The 17423-nt window shown below is 33.3% G+C and overlaps 1 long non-coding RNA gene across 7 annotated transcripts; it reads left to right on the forward strand.

Annotated features, from left to right (window-relative positions):
- Positions 1-1296: 1296 nt before the first annotated feature.
- On the forward strand, positions 1297-3573 carry LOC106151465 (uncharacterized). 7 transcript variants are annotated; one of them, XR_015335584.1, is made up of 3 exons: positions 1297-1579; positions 1807-1882; positions 2591-3573. It is a non-coding gene; the product is annotated as an uncharacterized LOC106151465 (long non-coding RNA). The 7 variants fall into 7 exon arrangements; XR_015335587.1 differs by having other exon boundaries at positions 1297-1556; positions 1807-1892; XR_015335583.1 differs by having other exon boundaries at positions 1304-1579; positions 1807-1896.
- Positions 3574-17423: the final 13850 nt, after the last annotated feature.

The following is a 17423-nucleotide window of genomic DNA, read 5'->3' on the forward strand; positions in this document are numbered from 1 at the left end:
ATTTCTTGTAATTAAACATCAATTACCATTACCTGAGGGCCATGGGGAAGACAAAAATTTAATTTACTATGTTTTATCCTCAATAACTATTTTTTATAAATAAATAAATAAAAACTTCGCTTTGTTATTTATTATAAAAAGCATTATCTTTACCCCCGCGACCTTGAATTTTGATACGGATTACCGTACAAACATTGACAGCGTTGCTAGCTCTCAAATGTTACTTCATTCTTCAGTAAGACTTGTGCTGTGTGAAAAATAAACATACGGAGACATTTGCGCCCAAATATATAGGGGTCTACTAAGCTCCATAAAAACATGTAATTTGATCATATAAATTTTGAAAGTTCCCTTTCAGAAAATGCATCCTTACTCTGAAATACTGGTACAGACTGAGAACATGCGTTTTTCAGGCGTTTTGGACTGGTAGTTTAATTTGGTGCATGGGGGGGGGGGGGGAGGGGTAATATCCTCAACTTTGCAAAAGTGATCTTCTGAGAGTAAGTAGTTGTAGCTGAAGTTTCGTTCGCAAAGGTAATTGAAACATTTGACAGTATTGATTGTACGCTAGTTTTCTCAGCCCCATACAAGACTCCCATTGGGTATTTTCTTTACCTGTGAAAGCCACTATTTACTTCCCAAGATTCGTGAAACGCTCATTTTATTTAGCGTGAAGCGCCGCATTCGTGAAAGAAAGTCGTTATACCCGGTGATTCGTGATACGTGATTTTTGACGTGATTTTCAGTGAAATTTGAATAAAGTTTTATTTACTGTGATTTGTGAACTGATAATTTTATATCCCGTGAATTGTGATCACCCCCCCCCCCTCCCTCAATGGTACCCTCTCTGGGCTGTATTCTCCCCAGGGAGGTGAGAACATTTACACCTAGTTTGAAGCAGTATTAGTTTTTGTTTTAATGTACTTTATAAAACATATCTGTTAAGTCAATCCTAGCTGTACAGGCCCGTAGCCAGCAAATTCAAAAGGGTGGTTCTTTTTCTAAAAAAAGTGGACCTTTTTTAATGAAACCTTGGTGTACCTAGACAAAATTTTACACAGAATGGACCTTTTCCTGACAAAAAGGGCGGTTCTTTCGAACCCCCCGAACCCCCCCTGGCTACGGGCCTGCTGTAACAGCTCCAGTTAACTAAGCTTTACTCACTCTAGGTCCTACTGAACGCTGTCACTAATTTTAACGTTCTATACAAATCGGGTAAACAAAAACGCATCTTGTCTTCTCTAACACAATCGGTACAGGTGACTTTTTTTTTTTTGGGGGGGGGGGGGGGGTGAAACATAGCCAAATAATTTGATATCAAACTTAATGGTTGATAAGATGTATTTTTGCCATTATGATGGTAGAAAGCCTAAATCACCATCCCGGGATTAGGGCCCCTTGCGCCATATCAAATAACAAAAACAAGTTTAAATCGAAACTTGCGTTCAAAAAGCGGGTGCCCTTGTACATTATTATGTAATACAGGTGAGCATTTCGGTGAGAGGTGTTCAAGTAGGACCAAGGTCAGTAGAAGATGGAGAAGACAGAGGTTCTTGGTACGTTGCTGCAATTTCCACATGTAGGCCAAAAATTTAGCACAGAAAATGACAGGAAGATGCCGTAGTATTGTATAGGTGATATAAGATAACGCTGTGTATTTTGTGTAGACGACGTTTGCCCAAATGATGCGTTTCGCACATTTTAGTCCTTATGACTGTGGGAACATTGCACTTATGTCCAATACACTCTCCATTAGAATTTCAAAATCAGCTCAAAGTTTGAATGGTTTATTTTCTGTAATTTCAGAGAGGGAACGCACTTGCCATTGAGGAAGTGAGAGGCTTATTGCAGCTGTCCAAAGGTCTGAACAAGTCCTCAACAAGTAAGACTGGGCAGGTATCTACATTCTCCTAATTGTTTTATTGGCGAGGTCATTGACCTGTTTTCAAAGTATCTGTTTACAAGTATGTTGTATATGAAAGTAAACTTCAAACAGACAAATGCACGTTCATTAATAAGATGTTGAACTATTGTGTCATTGCATTCCTGGAAACGACGGGACCAGGTTTGGGAGGTGAGGGGTGGGTGGTGGTACAGTGTCCTTCCCTTAATTTAAGATGTATCCCTTCTCTCTTCCAAATTAACAAATCAAAACAAGAACAAGAACAAATGAAAAGCGAAAAAAATGTACATGAAACGAAACTAGACGAAATCCAGCTAATGTATCTTCGTATCCTCACCCCCTCCCCCTGAAAACCCTGGCTTGGTCAGTGAAAACGTGCCTAATGTCTTTTTTTTAGATCCTGTCAAATTTATACTAATTGGGCCCAAATTTTTTCATTCACTGACTTTCATTTCCGTGAATATTTCTGTTATCCGGGAGACTGGTCCTTTCATATCGCATCTTACGTATTAATGCAAAGAAGTATGTTGTCATTAAACAGTGTGCACAGGGTAGAAAAGAATAAGAATGGCACAATAGTGTTTTGTTAACATAATCCCTTGTGTTCCAAAATAGCATGCTGTAAAGGTATGCACACACTGCTTCATCAAACCGTGTCGTGAATGTAATTTTCTTCGTTTATTTCAGTGGCTCCCAACTGCTGTTTACCGGGTGATTGGATGCGTCGCTGATCAAAGACATCAGATTCATGTTGGACATCCCCTGCGCCCATGCCAAGATTGTCTCGCTTGTTGAAGTTTGTCTTGTAGTTTATTTACAGGGTTGACATTTGTTATATGAAATGTAATCTTTGCCTTGGATAATTGTTGTACGCAGCAAGAATTTTTAACGAAACTTCTGATCAGAGAAAAAGAAAGAAATGAATGGCGTCGACCCTGCATGTCGCTGGTTATATATTATAGACTTGTTTCTAAATCGTGGTACAGTACTCTATCCGCTCACATCGTTTCAAGGCATTTTATTTATTATGTATATTTATTATTGTGTCGGAAGGAAGTACCCATCAATTCTAAAACAAAAATACGGCACTTTTTGGAGTTCGCCTTTAACAAAATAATTTTAATGCAAAAAGTATTTTGCTGAAATGATGGATGAAAACAAAAATGATAGTTATCAAATATTATTATTATTATTTTTATTATTATTATTATTATTATGCGATTTTTAGGTAGAGTACTGCGCCAGCACTTTTGAGAGACAAACAGTTTCATACAGTGACCGTTAAGTTTGAGAAAAGAACAAGTTGTTAATTTGAAATAACTTACAATCACTGTTCTTCAAGTTATAATGCATTGGAAATCACAGTTTTAGGAAAATGATAAAATTTGTCCACGTGGTATAAAAAACGATCCTTTTTTTATTGTGGATATACGTTTGTGACGCATGTTAAGAATGAACTTACTTTGGTTTCGGTGTTTTGATATTTTGTCTGATCAGTGACAGATACACATGTACTGTGCTGGGAGGGGTCTAAAACAATGTTAAGAAAATGAAACCAGGAGAGAAATAGGGATTTTCACGAAATTACTGCGCATTCGTTATCGCAGTAGGGGGAATACATGTTACCAACGTGATAAAAATTGTCCCTTCTTGGGGCCACCAAAATTTATCAGCATTGCATGAGCTCATTTGTGTGTTGTTTGACTTTTTGGCAATATCGCAAAGCAGAAATGTAAGTGCTCCCCTGGAAAAACTTCTTTGTACATATGCATAAAAATATCTACGTAGAACTGACATTTATTATAACCTTTCCATTTTTAATTTCCAAAATTTATCATGCATTACAAATTGATTACTTCAGCCATCACAAAACATTGTTTGGGGGGGGGGGGGGGGAGGGGAGGGGGGGGGAGAGCAGAAGGGGTGAAGAGTTGTCCCAAATAATTCACTGAAGTTACGTTCACCCATGTACCTTGTTCGAAGTGCATTATTAATTAATATTTCTTTGGTTGTGATTGAGGGGTGATTGAGAGAAAAAGGTCTGATTAGATGCCAGTCCTGCGCGTCCTGTTGGGGTATTTTTGCTAAGTGTTTCTTGATCACTGAGCACCGGAGACCAGAGTAAGGTTGTTAGCATTTATGAATTGATGAATTTTAAGTCACCGTTTTTCTTTCTGTGTAATCTTTTCAGTTTTGTTTGTATATTTGTCATGGCTAGAATAAGCTTGGAAATTGACCATGTCTTTATGCCGTTCCTGATTCGCATATGTGCAAATTTAAGTTTTCGCTCAAAGTCGTGCCATTAACCTACCAATATTAAGAATGTAATGAAATGAAAACAAAATAACGTAAAACACTCGATTCTTAAAAATGACTATCTTTGTCTACCTTTTTCTGTGCGAGAATCAGCACGACGGCATAGAACAAGGTGTGCGTGAGTGCGAGTGCACGTGAGGGGAAAACGCCTAAGTGAGATTATATGCATTTTGGAATTTCGATATCATTCACACCACTGAAATTGGACACTGCTCCTCAATGGAATTATTTATGTCAACTTTGAACATTTGACATGAAAAGTACGATATGATTGGCCTTTCAATTTATCTACCACTCCTGGTCAATTTTTTATATGAATTTTGTTTTGGTTAGAATTATGTCGAAATTCTCTTTTATATAAATAAAAAGAATTCGTTGTTTGAGCAGCAATTTCCAAAGTGCATGAAATCCTTCATATGTGTTGGTTAGTCTACTATCTGGTAGGCTTCTTGTATTTTTTGTAAAAGCATAATTTATAGATTTTTTTAGAAATTTGACGCTATTGTAATGGTTGCTATCAACGTAGAAAAAACGTAACTTCACGTATTTTGTTTTGTATTAAACTTCGTTGAAATTACTTGGAATTTGTTGAAACAATAAATAATGAAAATGATGTACAGATATTTGTGTGTTGAATTCCCTTTCATTTTTCACCTTCTGTTCCCTTTAGCTCTATTCTAACTCTAGTTCTCCAGTGCACAGGTCTGTGGTCTTACCTAAAGAGCCTCTTGTATTAGATATCTTGCTTATTTGAATTTTTTTGCAAAAGGTAATTTGCTGGGACCCCGGAGCGCCAGGTTTCGAACTTGGAACTTTCCGACTCGGAGGCAAGCGCGTTACCTACTCCTCTAAGTGTTCCCACCCACCCTCCTCGGGAAGACTTTCTTCTTATAGTAACCAAAGGGAAATTTCTGTAAAACCCTTGAAAAGTATTCAATGATTTCCAAGTACCCGGACCAGGAAACGAACCCAAACCCGAGAGGTACCACTGAGTCAATGAAATTACTGTAGTTACCAAAGTAAACTTCTAATAAAAATCCCAATACATTAAAGAAATTTTAGAAACGTAAGCCAAGGTCGAAGCCCAACCCCAGGGTGCCGCTGAGAAACGCAACTGTCAAAGAAATAACTGAGACATTTTGTATACTTGGAAAGTCTTTATTCAGTGCCAAATAACTACGTATTAATTATTTTTAAGCATTTTATTGTAAAACTACCAAGTTTAAGAACACTTAAATCACTACTTAATCACTTTGAGACACGTAAGACATGCATGTAAGACAAATTTATATCTCAAAGGTGTAACATATACAACAAATGTATTACATTTCACCAATAAACGGTCAACTTAACTACTCGTTTATGGTTTGTTGTTATCAATATGTACAAGCATTTAAAAAATTCAAAACAAATTTGAGAAATTGACAGTAATTAAAGAGATATCAAGCAGTTCATCAAATGATTTATTATTACCATAGCATAAAACGTGGAAAAAGGACATATCATGAAAATCGCTGTTGGGAAAATATATCAGTAAATTGTTGTAAGTTCCAAGTGATCTTTCAAAATATTCACTTTCGTCTTATGAAAAAAAAATGATGATCTGGACGATCAAAAGTTTCCATATTTGTGCATACTTTATTCGCACGACAACGTAACGCCAAGTCACCACTCGCTACCTTGCTGGTACTTTCGCCCTAAAAAGTTCGGAAACATCGTTATTTTGAATAGTTATAAAATAATAATTATTATTAATGGTAAATATTTTAACCAAATATTGTTGGATAATGAACCGACCATTTGTTAATCTTTACTACCACAGAAGATTTTCCCAACACACTACATTTTTTTATTATTGAAAAACAATGTCACGTTTCCAAACTTTCTTGGTCGCGTGTATAATAACCAACAATCTCCCAGGGCCGCTGATTTCATGTGCACTTTTCTCTGACGCATGCAGGACAGAAAAGTCCTGCACGTTGAAAGGCATAAGGGGCAGATATCTTTACTGAAATAAACCAAACCTGTATCTGACGACCACGCAGTCTTAGACATGCCATGTTTTTATTACCCAATGCTTTACTTTAAAGGTATAGACAGAACGATTAACATTTGATTGAAACAGAATTTTGCGCTATCAGTTCGCCCCCTATGCCTTGAAGGGTTGACATTGTTGGTCAGTGAACCCACAATTTTTAAAGCTCCCGTCACACAAAAATCTGTACAGTGTACTACAGTAGCTATAATTCAACTTATATTCAACGGACTGAAATAGTACAACTGGACTAGTGAAATCGTGCCAAAATTAGAAATGGAAGTGTAATACTTATACAGTGTACCTACTGTATGTTACGCTCTTTTTATTTCAACCTCCAAACGCTTACTACAAATATTTACAAAAGTAAATAAATAGGGATTTAAATGTGAGATTCCACAGCATTTCCCCTTTTTGTCTGCTTCTTGTAAATATACTCCTGGTACGTCTTTAACTGACGATTTCTTTACCTTTTCTACTAACGAAGTTCGAAATAATTGTCATTTCCATAGGACGTGATAAGGTGAAGTAATGGAGGAAGCAAAATGTGGGGGAAACACTGGGGAGTGGTCAAGCCATTTTTATGCATGCACGCGTCACAGTACTTCTTATAAAATAAATTACAAATAAGTGAACATTAAATCCCTAACACTGATACATTGAAACGTTATACTGAATAGGTTAAAACATAAATATTCGTATACTTAGTTTCCACACCGCCTCGCATCCACTCCCTGATCACGTAAGGTGTAACAACTCTTCCCAGAGAGTAGGTTCAATTTACTTTATGGGGGAGGGGCTAAAGCTTTTCTGTCCAACCCTCACCCTTATCTGACGAACAAAACTTGATAAAAATTTACTAAAATCAGAATGTATATATATAGTGCATTTGTGTTAAATATATTTCAAAAAGAAACCAGAAGAAAACACCCGAAATGAAATAATATTATGTAGGTCAATGGCGATTCTAAATTGGTCCACTGCTTTTATCTGAACAGTTTTCGCCATGTTTGACAAACTGGGCAGTACTATAACGCCACCTGGAGGAAAATATGATCGTATTTGTTGCAATAAGTACCTATCACATTATGCTATCAACATATTGTAGCTGTATATGATATCTACGTCTTTGTATGTCCACACATGAATCTACAGTGTATGTACAGGTGTATGTGAGCAAAAATCTAATAAGGTTGGTTTTTAAACGTTAGACCTACATCTGTGTTTCAGTCTAGAAAGAGCAACTTGATTATGATTGAGGTAAGCTTATCTGTTGAATGTGTGTAATTGAAGTGAATTTTTGAGAAAAGTGAAAACTAGACTGGCAAATTCCGATGAATATTAATAATAATGACATATCAAGTCCAATGGTTGTGACATTTGTACAACTGAAGCTTAACAACTGTATAAATCTGAAATAAGCTTATCAGTTGATTGTGTATCATGAAAAACTTTTATATTTCATAATTGCATTTAAAAACTGGCAAATTACATGGCTTACAATTGTTAAGCATTAATAATTTTGACAAATTTAGTCCATTATTTGTTATACTTGTACAAATGCTGCTTAACAGCAATAGAAATGTGATAACTCATCAGTTACACTGTGTGATTACTGAAGACTGGTAACTGCATATTTGTAAAAAACATTTTTAAAACAGTGCAAATTACATTTAAAAAACTGCTAAATTCAACAGATTAAAATAGCTAAACGTTAATAACTCTGCCAGATGTACTGTCATGCTTGTAAAACTTGTACAACTGTGGCTTAATTAGCAACTAAAATAATCTAAAATAAGCTGATCAGTTAACTGTATGTAATGAAATTAATATTTAGGACAACATATTTAAGAAAACTGATAACAACTATTAAAAAAACTGGAAATTCCATGGATAAAAATAGTTAAAAGTTAATGATTTTGACAAATCTAGTCCAAAGTTTGTGAAATATATACCACTTAAGTTAAAAAAAAAAAGACAAGTTAATCTGCTATGTGTAATTGAAGTTTTTTTTTTTTTTTTTTTTTTTTTTTTTGTTTTTTTTTTTTGCACAATTCATTTGAGAAAGGTGAAAACTAGAGGGTCAGAGAGGGGAAACAGCCTCCAGGTTTTGTACGACCAGCTGGAGTAAGCACACTCTTATAGAAACAAAAAAGGGAAACCACCTCCAGTGTTGTGCTTGACAAACTTTACAAAATACAGTAAACGACAGTTCTCAATTTTTTTAAGAATACATGTATTACAATTTATAACAAATTGTGGGGAGAAGTAAAGTTCAAATTCAAGGTTGCAGTAAGAATGAGAATATAGGACTTCCCATCCAAGTTCAATTGTATATATATCAGAGCTTGGAAATTTGGAAAGTGCGCTTCATGGATAAAGGTAGGTCAAAGGTCAAATTCAAGGTCACAGGAAGACTGTCAACATATGAGTTCTTATTCAAGTTTGGTAGTATCTATGGGCATGCCAGTTTTGGAGACATAACGGACGGAAAATTTGCCAAGTTCAGTTCATGGTGAAAAGTAGATCAAAGGTCAATTTCAAGGTCACAGATTGCCAGTATATGACTTCCTATTGAAGATCAATATCTCTGCCAGTTTTGGAGATATAGTGATGGAAAACTTGCATAGTTCAGCTCATGGTGAAAAGTGGGCAAGTGACTTTCAAGGTCACGTTTTGCCAGTATATGACTTCAATAATAATTTTGGGCATATCTCCACTAGTTTTGGAGATCTAAGGGGTGGACGACTTGCAAATTAAGTTCAGTTAATGGTGAAAATTAGGTCAAAAGTCAATTTCAAGGTCACATATTGCCAGTATATTACTTCCTGTTCAAGTTTAATAGTAACTTTGGGTGTATATCTGGCAGTTTTGTAGATATAAGGGACAAAAAAGTTGCAAAGTTCAGTTCAAATTGAAAATGAGGTCAAAGGTCAATTTCAAGGTAACAGTTAGATTGTCAGTATGTGGCTTCCTATTCAAGTTTTATAGTAACTGTGGGCTTATGTATCTCTGGCAGTTTTGGAGATATAAGGGACAGAGAGTTGCAAAGTTCAGTTCAAATTGAAAATTAGGTTAAAAGTCAATTTCAAGGTCACATATTACCAGTATATTACTTCCTGTTCAAGTTTAATAGTAACTTTGGGCGTATATCTGGCAGTTTTGGAGATATAAGGGACAAAAATCAATCTCAAGGAGACAGATTGCCAGTATATGACTTCATATTGAAGGTCTATAGTAACTATATGGGGGTATCTCTGCTAATTTTGGAATTATTTCACATTTTATTTTCTCCAATGAATATTACGACACTGTACTTCCTGATATGGCGCAACTCATATATCATATGGAAAACAAAAAAACAGACACCATCCCTAGTGTTGTGCTTGACAAGTTCTATAAAATGCACTAAACAAGAGATTTCTAGCATTTATGGTTCCAGGATTAGAGTTTTCAGTCAAGAAATCTAATGGCCGCTTCTCCCATAAAAATGCACCAACTGACCCCAAACTCATGAAGATGAAAGATGACCCAGGCAAAAAAAAAATAAATAAAAAAAAAATAAATAAAAAAACATTTTAAGAAAATTTTGGCCCATTTGACCTTAAATGGGCATATTTTAAATCCCACGTATCACTTTCAGACATCCATAGAAACTTTTCCTGCAATGCCTTCAGTTTGGGAGATATTTTGCATTTCATTTTGCAAATTTTGGACAAGGGTGCAATGTGACGAACACCACACCTACACCCCAGCACCGACAAAGCCCAAAATTCCCATGGATAAAGTTGAGATTATATCTGACCTACATACAAGAGATGGATACACGGGCTCTTATAGTTTAAGAGAAGAAGCAGTAACAATGACGTGGTGGCAGAGCACAATGTGCAATAAGACTTAAAATGTACCAAAATTACCATCATGAATATAATTAAATATTTACAATTTTGTCAGTTATATTTTATTTCTTTTTAATTTTGAAAAAATGACATTTAACAACTGCAGATATCTGTGATAAGCTTATCAGTTGATTGTGTGTAACAGAAGTGTAGCTTATTGGCAATTTGTATGAGAAGAGTGAGAATTATTGAAAACAAATATTTTAATAAGCCAATATATCATTCAATATATCATTCAGTCTCCAAAGAAACATCAAATGTGATAATTTGTTTGCTTGTGTAGAGGTGACAAATTGTCCAGAAATGTGACCTAGAAAACAACATATACCCATTCAAGACTTCTTACTACCAATACCAGGTGCAGATTCCTCCTTACAATCAGTTTCTGGAATCGGGGTTTAGCACACCATTTGACAAAATATATTTGAAAAAAGTGTAAATTAAATATTTAAAAGTGATAAATTTCCCAGATTAAAATAGTTAAACATAAATACTTTTGATAAAGTTTAGCTTAATAGACGACTGTGTTTAATGAAAAGGATATTTTCAGTCAATATATTTGAGAAGCTGAAAATAACATTGAAAAAAATGCCAAATTCGATAACTTAAAATAGTTAAACATTAATAATATTGGCAAATCTACTCCAATATTTGTGAAATTTGTACAAATCATGCTTAAAGGGATAATAACTCTTTGTTTCGACCAAAAAATGAATTTTCCTGGAGTAAACAACAATTTTCCCAAACTTACCAATGGTTAATGAATCCATTTTTACATTCAAAGTTAGTCCCTGTTTTTTTTCTAAAAAGTTTGGTTTTTTGTTAAAATCTCTTAAGAGATTTTAACAGAGTATAGCCATCAATGGAGGTCACGTGGTCTAAAGACAAGCTCAGATATCAGAAAAATAGCTATAACTGCCGTTTTTGTGGTATAACAGAATATATTATATTTCTATGAGTTATTCACAATGTTTTTATTGTGAAATATAGATCTCATACGAAGAGTTATTATCCCTTTAACATCTAAAAAATCTGTGAAAAGCACATCAGTTGACAATGTCAAATGAAAAAGATTTTTTCAGAACATATATTTTTGAGAAAACTGAAAATGACATTGAAAAGACTGCCAAATTCCATGACTTAAAATAGTTAAACATTAATAATTTTGACATATCTTGTTCAATCTTTGTGAAATTTGTAAAAATGATGCATAACAACAATAATAATAACTTCATCAGTTGACTGAGTCCAATGAAGAAGATTTTTTCAGACAATATAATTGAGAAAAATGAATATTACATTAAAAAGACTGGCAATTTTCATGGTATAAAATAGTTAAATGTTAATAGTTTTGACTAATCTAGTCCAATATTTTTTAAATTTGTACAAATGATGCATAAAATCAATAAAAATCTCTGAAAAACTCAGTTGACTGTGTCTAATTAAAAAGATTTTTAAGATCATATTAATTGGAGAAAACTGAAAATTACATTGAAAAGACTGCCAAATTCCATGGCTTAAATAGTTAAACGTTAATAATTTTCACAAATCTTGTCTAATATTTGTGAAATTTGGATAGATGATGCATAACAACAAAAAAAAATCTGTGATAAGCTCATCAGTTGACTGTGTCTCAGTAAAAATATTTTTTTTTTGGACAATAAATTTGAGAAAATTGAAAATGACACTGAAAAGACTGCAAAATGCGGTGCCTTAAAATAGTTAATCGTTAATAATTTTCACAAAACTTGTTCAATATTTGTGAAATTTGGAGAGATGATGCTTAACAACAACAAAATCTGTGATAAGCTTAACAGTTGACAGTATGTGATAGAATTGTAGTTGTTTGACATTTTGTATGCGAAGAGTGAGAATTATCTACAATATTTCACAACATCTAATTAGACTCACATTAAACATTAAATATTATGATTTGAGATTGTTTGTGTAAGAGGTGACAAATTAACCATAATTGTCCTCTGGAAAAGAATATATACCCATTTAAGACATCTCCTTACTACCAATACCAGATGCAGATTCCTCCTTACAATCGGTTTCTGGAATAGGGTTTAGCACACCATTTGACAATGTCCTAAAGCTTGCCGTATGCCATCTACTGTACACATGGATGAGACATAGCATTGTTCTTTCGCTGTCTGTTTTTTCTATAGGAATTAGCCCTGACCAGACAGGAAGAATCAGTTCACCCAAAAAGCCATCATGCTGTATGGAAAAGGTCACCTGGAAAAAGAACAATATGTTTGATAAAAGTGAAAATTAAATTCTAAAAATTAACAAATTTCCCACACTAAAATAGTTGAACAATAATTTTGATAAACTTAACCTAAACAGTTGACTATGTCTAATAAAAAGGATATTTTCAGAACATATAAATTTGAGAAATACTGAAAATGACATTGAAAAGACTGCCAAATGTGGTGCCTTAAAATAGTTAAATGTTAAAAATTTTAACAAATCTTGTCCAATATTTGTGAAATTTGGACAGATGATGCATAACAATAATAAAAATCTGTGATAAGCTCATCAGTTGACTGTGTCTCATGAAAAACATTTTTCAGAGCAAATAAATGTGAGAAAACTGAAAATAACACTGAAACGACTGCCACATTCCATGGCTTAAAATAGTTAAACGTTAATAATTTTTACAAATCTTGTCTAATATTTGTGAAATTTGGACAGATAATGCATAACAAAAATAAAAATCTGTGATAAGCTCATCAGTTTACTGTGTTTCATGAAAAACATTTTTGAGAGCAAATAAATGTGAGAAAACTGAAAATGACATTGAAAAGACTGCCAAATGCGGTGCCTTAAAATAGTTAAATGTTAAAAATTTTAACAAATCTTGTCCAATATTTGTGAAATTTGGACAGATGATGCATAACAATAATAAAAATCTGTGATAAGCTCATCAGTTGACTGTGTCTCATGAAAAACATTTTTCAGAGCAAATAAATTTGAGAAAACTGAAAATAACACTGAAACGACTGCCACATTCCATGGCTTAAAATAGTTAAACGTTAAAAATTTTAACAAATCTTCTCCAATATTTGTGAAATTTGGACAGATGATGCATAACAATAATAAAAATCTGTGATAAGCTCATCAGTTGAATGTGTCTCATGAAAAAGAATTTTCAGAGCATATAAATGTGACAAAACTGAAAATGACACTGAAAAGACTGCAAAATTCCATGGTATAAAATAGTGAAACGTTAATAATTTTTACAAATCTTGTCTAATATTTGTGAAATTTGGACAGATAATGCATAACAAAAATACAAATCTGTGATAAGCTCATCAGTTTACTGTGTCTCATTAAAAAGGTTTTTTTGGACAATAAATTTGAGAAAATTGAAAATGACACTGAGAAGACTGCAAAAGGCGGTGCCTTAAAATAGTTAAACGTTAATAATTTTAACAAAACTAGTTCAATATTTGTGAAATTTGGAGAGATGATGCTTAACAATAACAAAAATCTGTGATAAGTTTGACAGTTGACAGTGTGTGACAGAATTGTAGTTGTTTGACATTTTGTATGCGAAGAGTGAGAATTATCTACAAGATTTTTTTTTCAATTTCACAACATCTAATTAGACTCACATTAAACATCAAATATTATGATTTGAGTTTGTTTGTGTAAGAGGTGACAAATTACCCATAATTTTCCTCTGGAAAAGAATATATACCCATTTAAGACATCTAATTACTACCAATACCAGATGCAGATTCCTCCTTACAATCGGTTTCTGGAATTGAGGTTTAGCACACCATTTGACAATGTCCTAAAGCTTGCCATATACCATCTATTGTACACATGGATGAGACATAGCATTGCTCTTGCTGTTGTCTTTTGCTGTCTGTTTTTTTCTATAGGAATTAGCCCTGACCAGACAGGAAGAATCAGTTCACCAAAAAAGCCATCACGCTGTATGGAAAAGGTCACCTGGAAAAAGAACAACATGTTTGATAAAAGTGAAAATTAAATTCTAAAAATTGACAAATTTCCCACACTAAAATAGTTAAACGTTAATAATTTTCACAAATCTTGTCTAATATTTGTGGAATTTAGAGAGATGATGCTTAACAATAATAAAAATCTGTCATAAGCTCATCAGTTTACTGTGTCTCGTGAAAAACATTTTTCAGAGCATATAAATGTGAGAAAACTGAAAATGACATTGAAAAGACTGCCAAATTCCATGGCTTAAAATAGTTAAATGTTAATAATTTTCATAAATCTTGTCTAATATTTGTGAAATTTGGATAGATGATGCATAAGAACAATTAAAAGCTGTGATAAGCTCATCAGTTGACTGTGTCTCATGAAATACATTTTTTTTTTGGACAATAAATTTGAGAAAACTGAAAATAACACTGAAACGACTGCAAAATTCCATGGCTTAAAATAGTTAAACGTTAATAATTTTTACAAATCTTGTATAATATTTGTGAAATTTGGATAGATGATGCATAACAACAATAAAAATCTGTGATAAGCCAGAAGTTGACTGTCTCATAAAAAATATTTTTTTGGACAATAAAATTGAGAAAACTGAAAATGACATTGAAAAGACTGCCAAATGCGGTGCCTTAAAATAGTTAAATGTTAATAATTTTCACAAATCTTGTCCAATATTTTTCAAATTTGGACAGATGATGCATAACAATAATAAAAATCTGTGATAAGCTCATCAGTTGACTGTGTCTCATGAAAACTATTTTTCAGAGCATATAAATGTGAGAAAACTGAAAACGACATTGAAAAGACTGCCAAATTCCATGGCTTAAAATAGTTTAACGTTAATAATTTTCATAAATCTTGTCTAATATTTGTGGAATTTGGAGAGATGATGCTTAACAAAAATAAAATCTGTGATAAGCTCATCAGTTTACTGTGTCTCATGAAAAACATTTTTCAGAGCATATAAATGTGAGAAAACTGAAAACGACATTGAAACGACTGCCAAATTCCATGGCTTAAAATAGTTAAACGTTAATAATTTTTACAAATCTTGTCTAATATTTGTGAAATTTGGACAGATGATGCATAACAATAATAAAAATCTGTGATAAGCTCATCAGTTGACTGTGTCTCATGAAAAAGAATTTTCAGAGCATATAAATGTGAAAAAAATGAAAATGACATTGCAAAGACTTCAAAATTCCATGGCTTAAAATAGTTAAACATTAATAATTTTCACAAATCTTGTCTAATATTTGTGGAATTTGGAGAGATGATGCTTAACAATAATAAAAATCTGTGATAAGCTCATCAGTTGACTGTGTCTCATGAAATACATTTTTTTGGACAATAAATTTGAGAAAACTGAAAATAACACTGAAACGACTGCAAAATTCCATGGCTTAAAATAGTTAAACGTTAATAATTTTTACAAATCTTGTCTAATATTTGTGAAATTTGGACAGATGATGCATAACAATAATAAAAATCTGTGATAAGCTCATCAGTTGACTGTGTCTCATGAAAAAGAATTTTCAGAGCATATAAATGTGAGAAAACTGAAAATGACACTATAAAGACTGCAAAATTCCAAGGTATAAAATAGTTAAACATTAATATTTTTCACAAATCTTGTCTAATATTTGTGAAATTTGGAACGATGATGCATAACAACAATTAAAAGGTGTGATAAGCTCATCAGTTGACTGTGTCTCATGAAATACATTTTTTTGGACAATAAATTTGAGAAAACTGAAAATGACATTGAAAAGACTGCTAAATTCCATGGCTTAAAATAGTTAAACGTTAATAATTTTTACAAATCTTGTCTAAAATTTGTGAAATTTGGACAGATGATGCATAACAATAATAAAAATCTGTGAAAAGCTTATCAGTTTACTGTGTTTCATGAAAAACATTTTTGAGAGCATATAAATGTGAGAAAACTGAAAATAACACTGAAACGACTGCCAAATTCCATGGCTTAAAATAGTTAAACGTTAATAATTTTTACAAATCTTGTCTAATATTTGTGAAATTTGGACAGATGATGCATAACAATAATTAAAATCTGTGATAAGCTCATCAGTTGACTGTGTCTCATGAAAAAGAATTTTCAGAGCATATAAATGTGAAAAAACTGAAAATGACATTGCAAAGACTGCAAAATTCCATGGCTTAAAATAGTTAAATGTTAATAATTTTCATAAATCTTGTCTAATATTTGTGGAATTTGGAGAGATGATGCTTAACTATAATAAAAATCTGTGATGAGCTGATCAGTTGAATGTGTCTTATGAAAAAGAATTTTCAGAGCATATAAATGTGAAAAAACTGAAAATGACATTGCAAAGACTGCAAAATTCCATGGCTTAAAATAGTTAAACGTTAAGAATTTTCACAAATCTTGTCTAATATTTGTGAAATTTGGATAGATGATGCATAACAACAATTTAAATGTGTGATAAGCTCATCAGTTGACTGTGTCTCATGAAAAACATTTTTTTTGGACAATAAATTTGAGAAAACTGAAAATAACACTGAAACGACTGCCAAATTCCATGGCTTAAAATAGTTAATGAGAGAACAGTTTCATTAGCTCTGTATGTATAAATTCAAATTACTGTTTTTCTTTTTATCAAGAGCTTGTAAAATATGTGGGTATTACCTCCAATATTTCTGTGACTGTCAGTCACCATCATCAGGGAGTAAATGACTAGGGTCATTTCACCTGGAATGAAAATCCAGGTCAATTGCCCCTAATCACTGGCCTTGTGTTGTAACTGTTACTTGCTCCCCCCGGGGCTCCTCTGCATCCCTCTGGAGCACCGTGGATAGGAATGAATATGAAGAAAAATGCAACAACCTGTTGAAGGACGAAACAACATACAAACAATTAGCAAAAGACCCAACACAGAAGCTGAAAACAAGACTTATCAACAAGTTGAAGAACATCAGAAAAGAGAATAGGATTGATGATGCCACATACCAGAAGATATACCCTACAGCAGAAGTGACCCCCCGGTTCTACGCCACTCCAAAAATACACAAAAAGGACAATCCTGTCAGACCAATAGTATCCGGGATAAACTCTATTACATATGAATTAGCAAAACACCTAGCAAAATTATTGAAGCCTCTTGTCGGAAAAACAAAATACCATATACAGAACTCACAACACCTCGTTAAGCTGCTGAAAGGTATAACACTTGAAAAGGATGACACACTTGTATCTTTTGACGTTTCCGCCTTGTTCACCAGCGTCCCGTGTGATGAAGTAGTAGGA

This window comes from Lingula anatina, chromosome 7 (assembly GCF_051362555.1).
Source record: "Lingula anatina isolate TDL-2025a chromosome 7, LinAna3.0, whole genome shotgun sequence".
In the NCBI taxonomy this organism is placed as follows: domain Eukaryota; kingdom Metazoa; phylum Brachiopoda; class Lingulata; order Lingulida; family Lingulidae; genus Lingula; species Lingula anatina.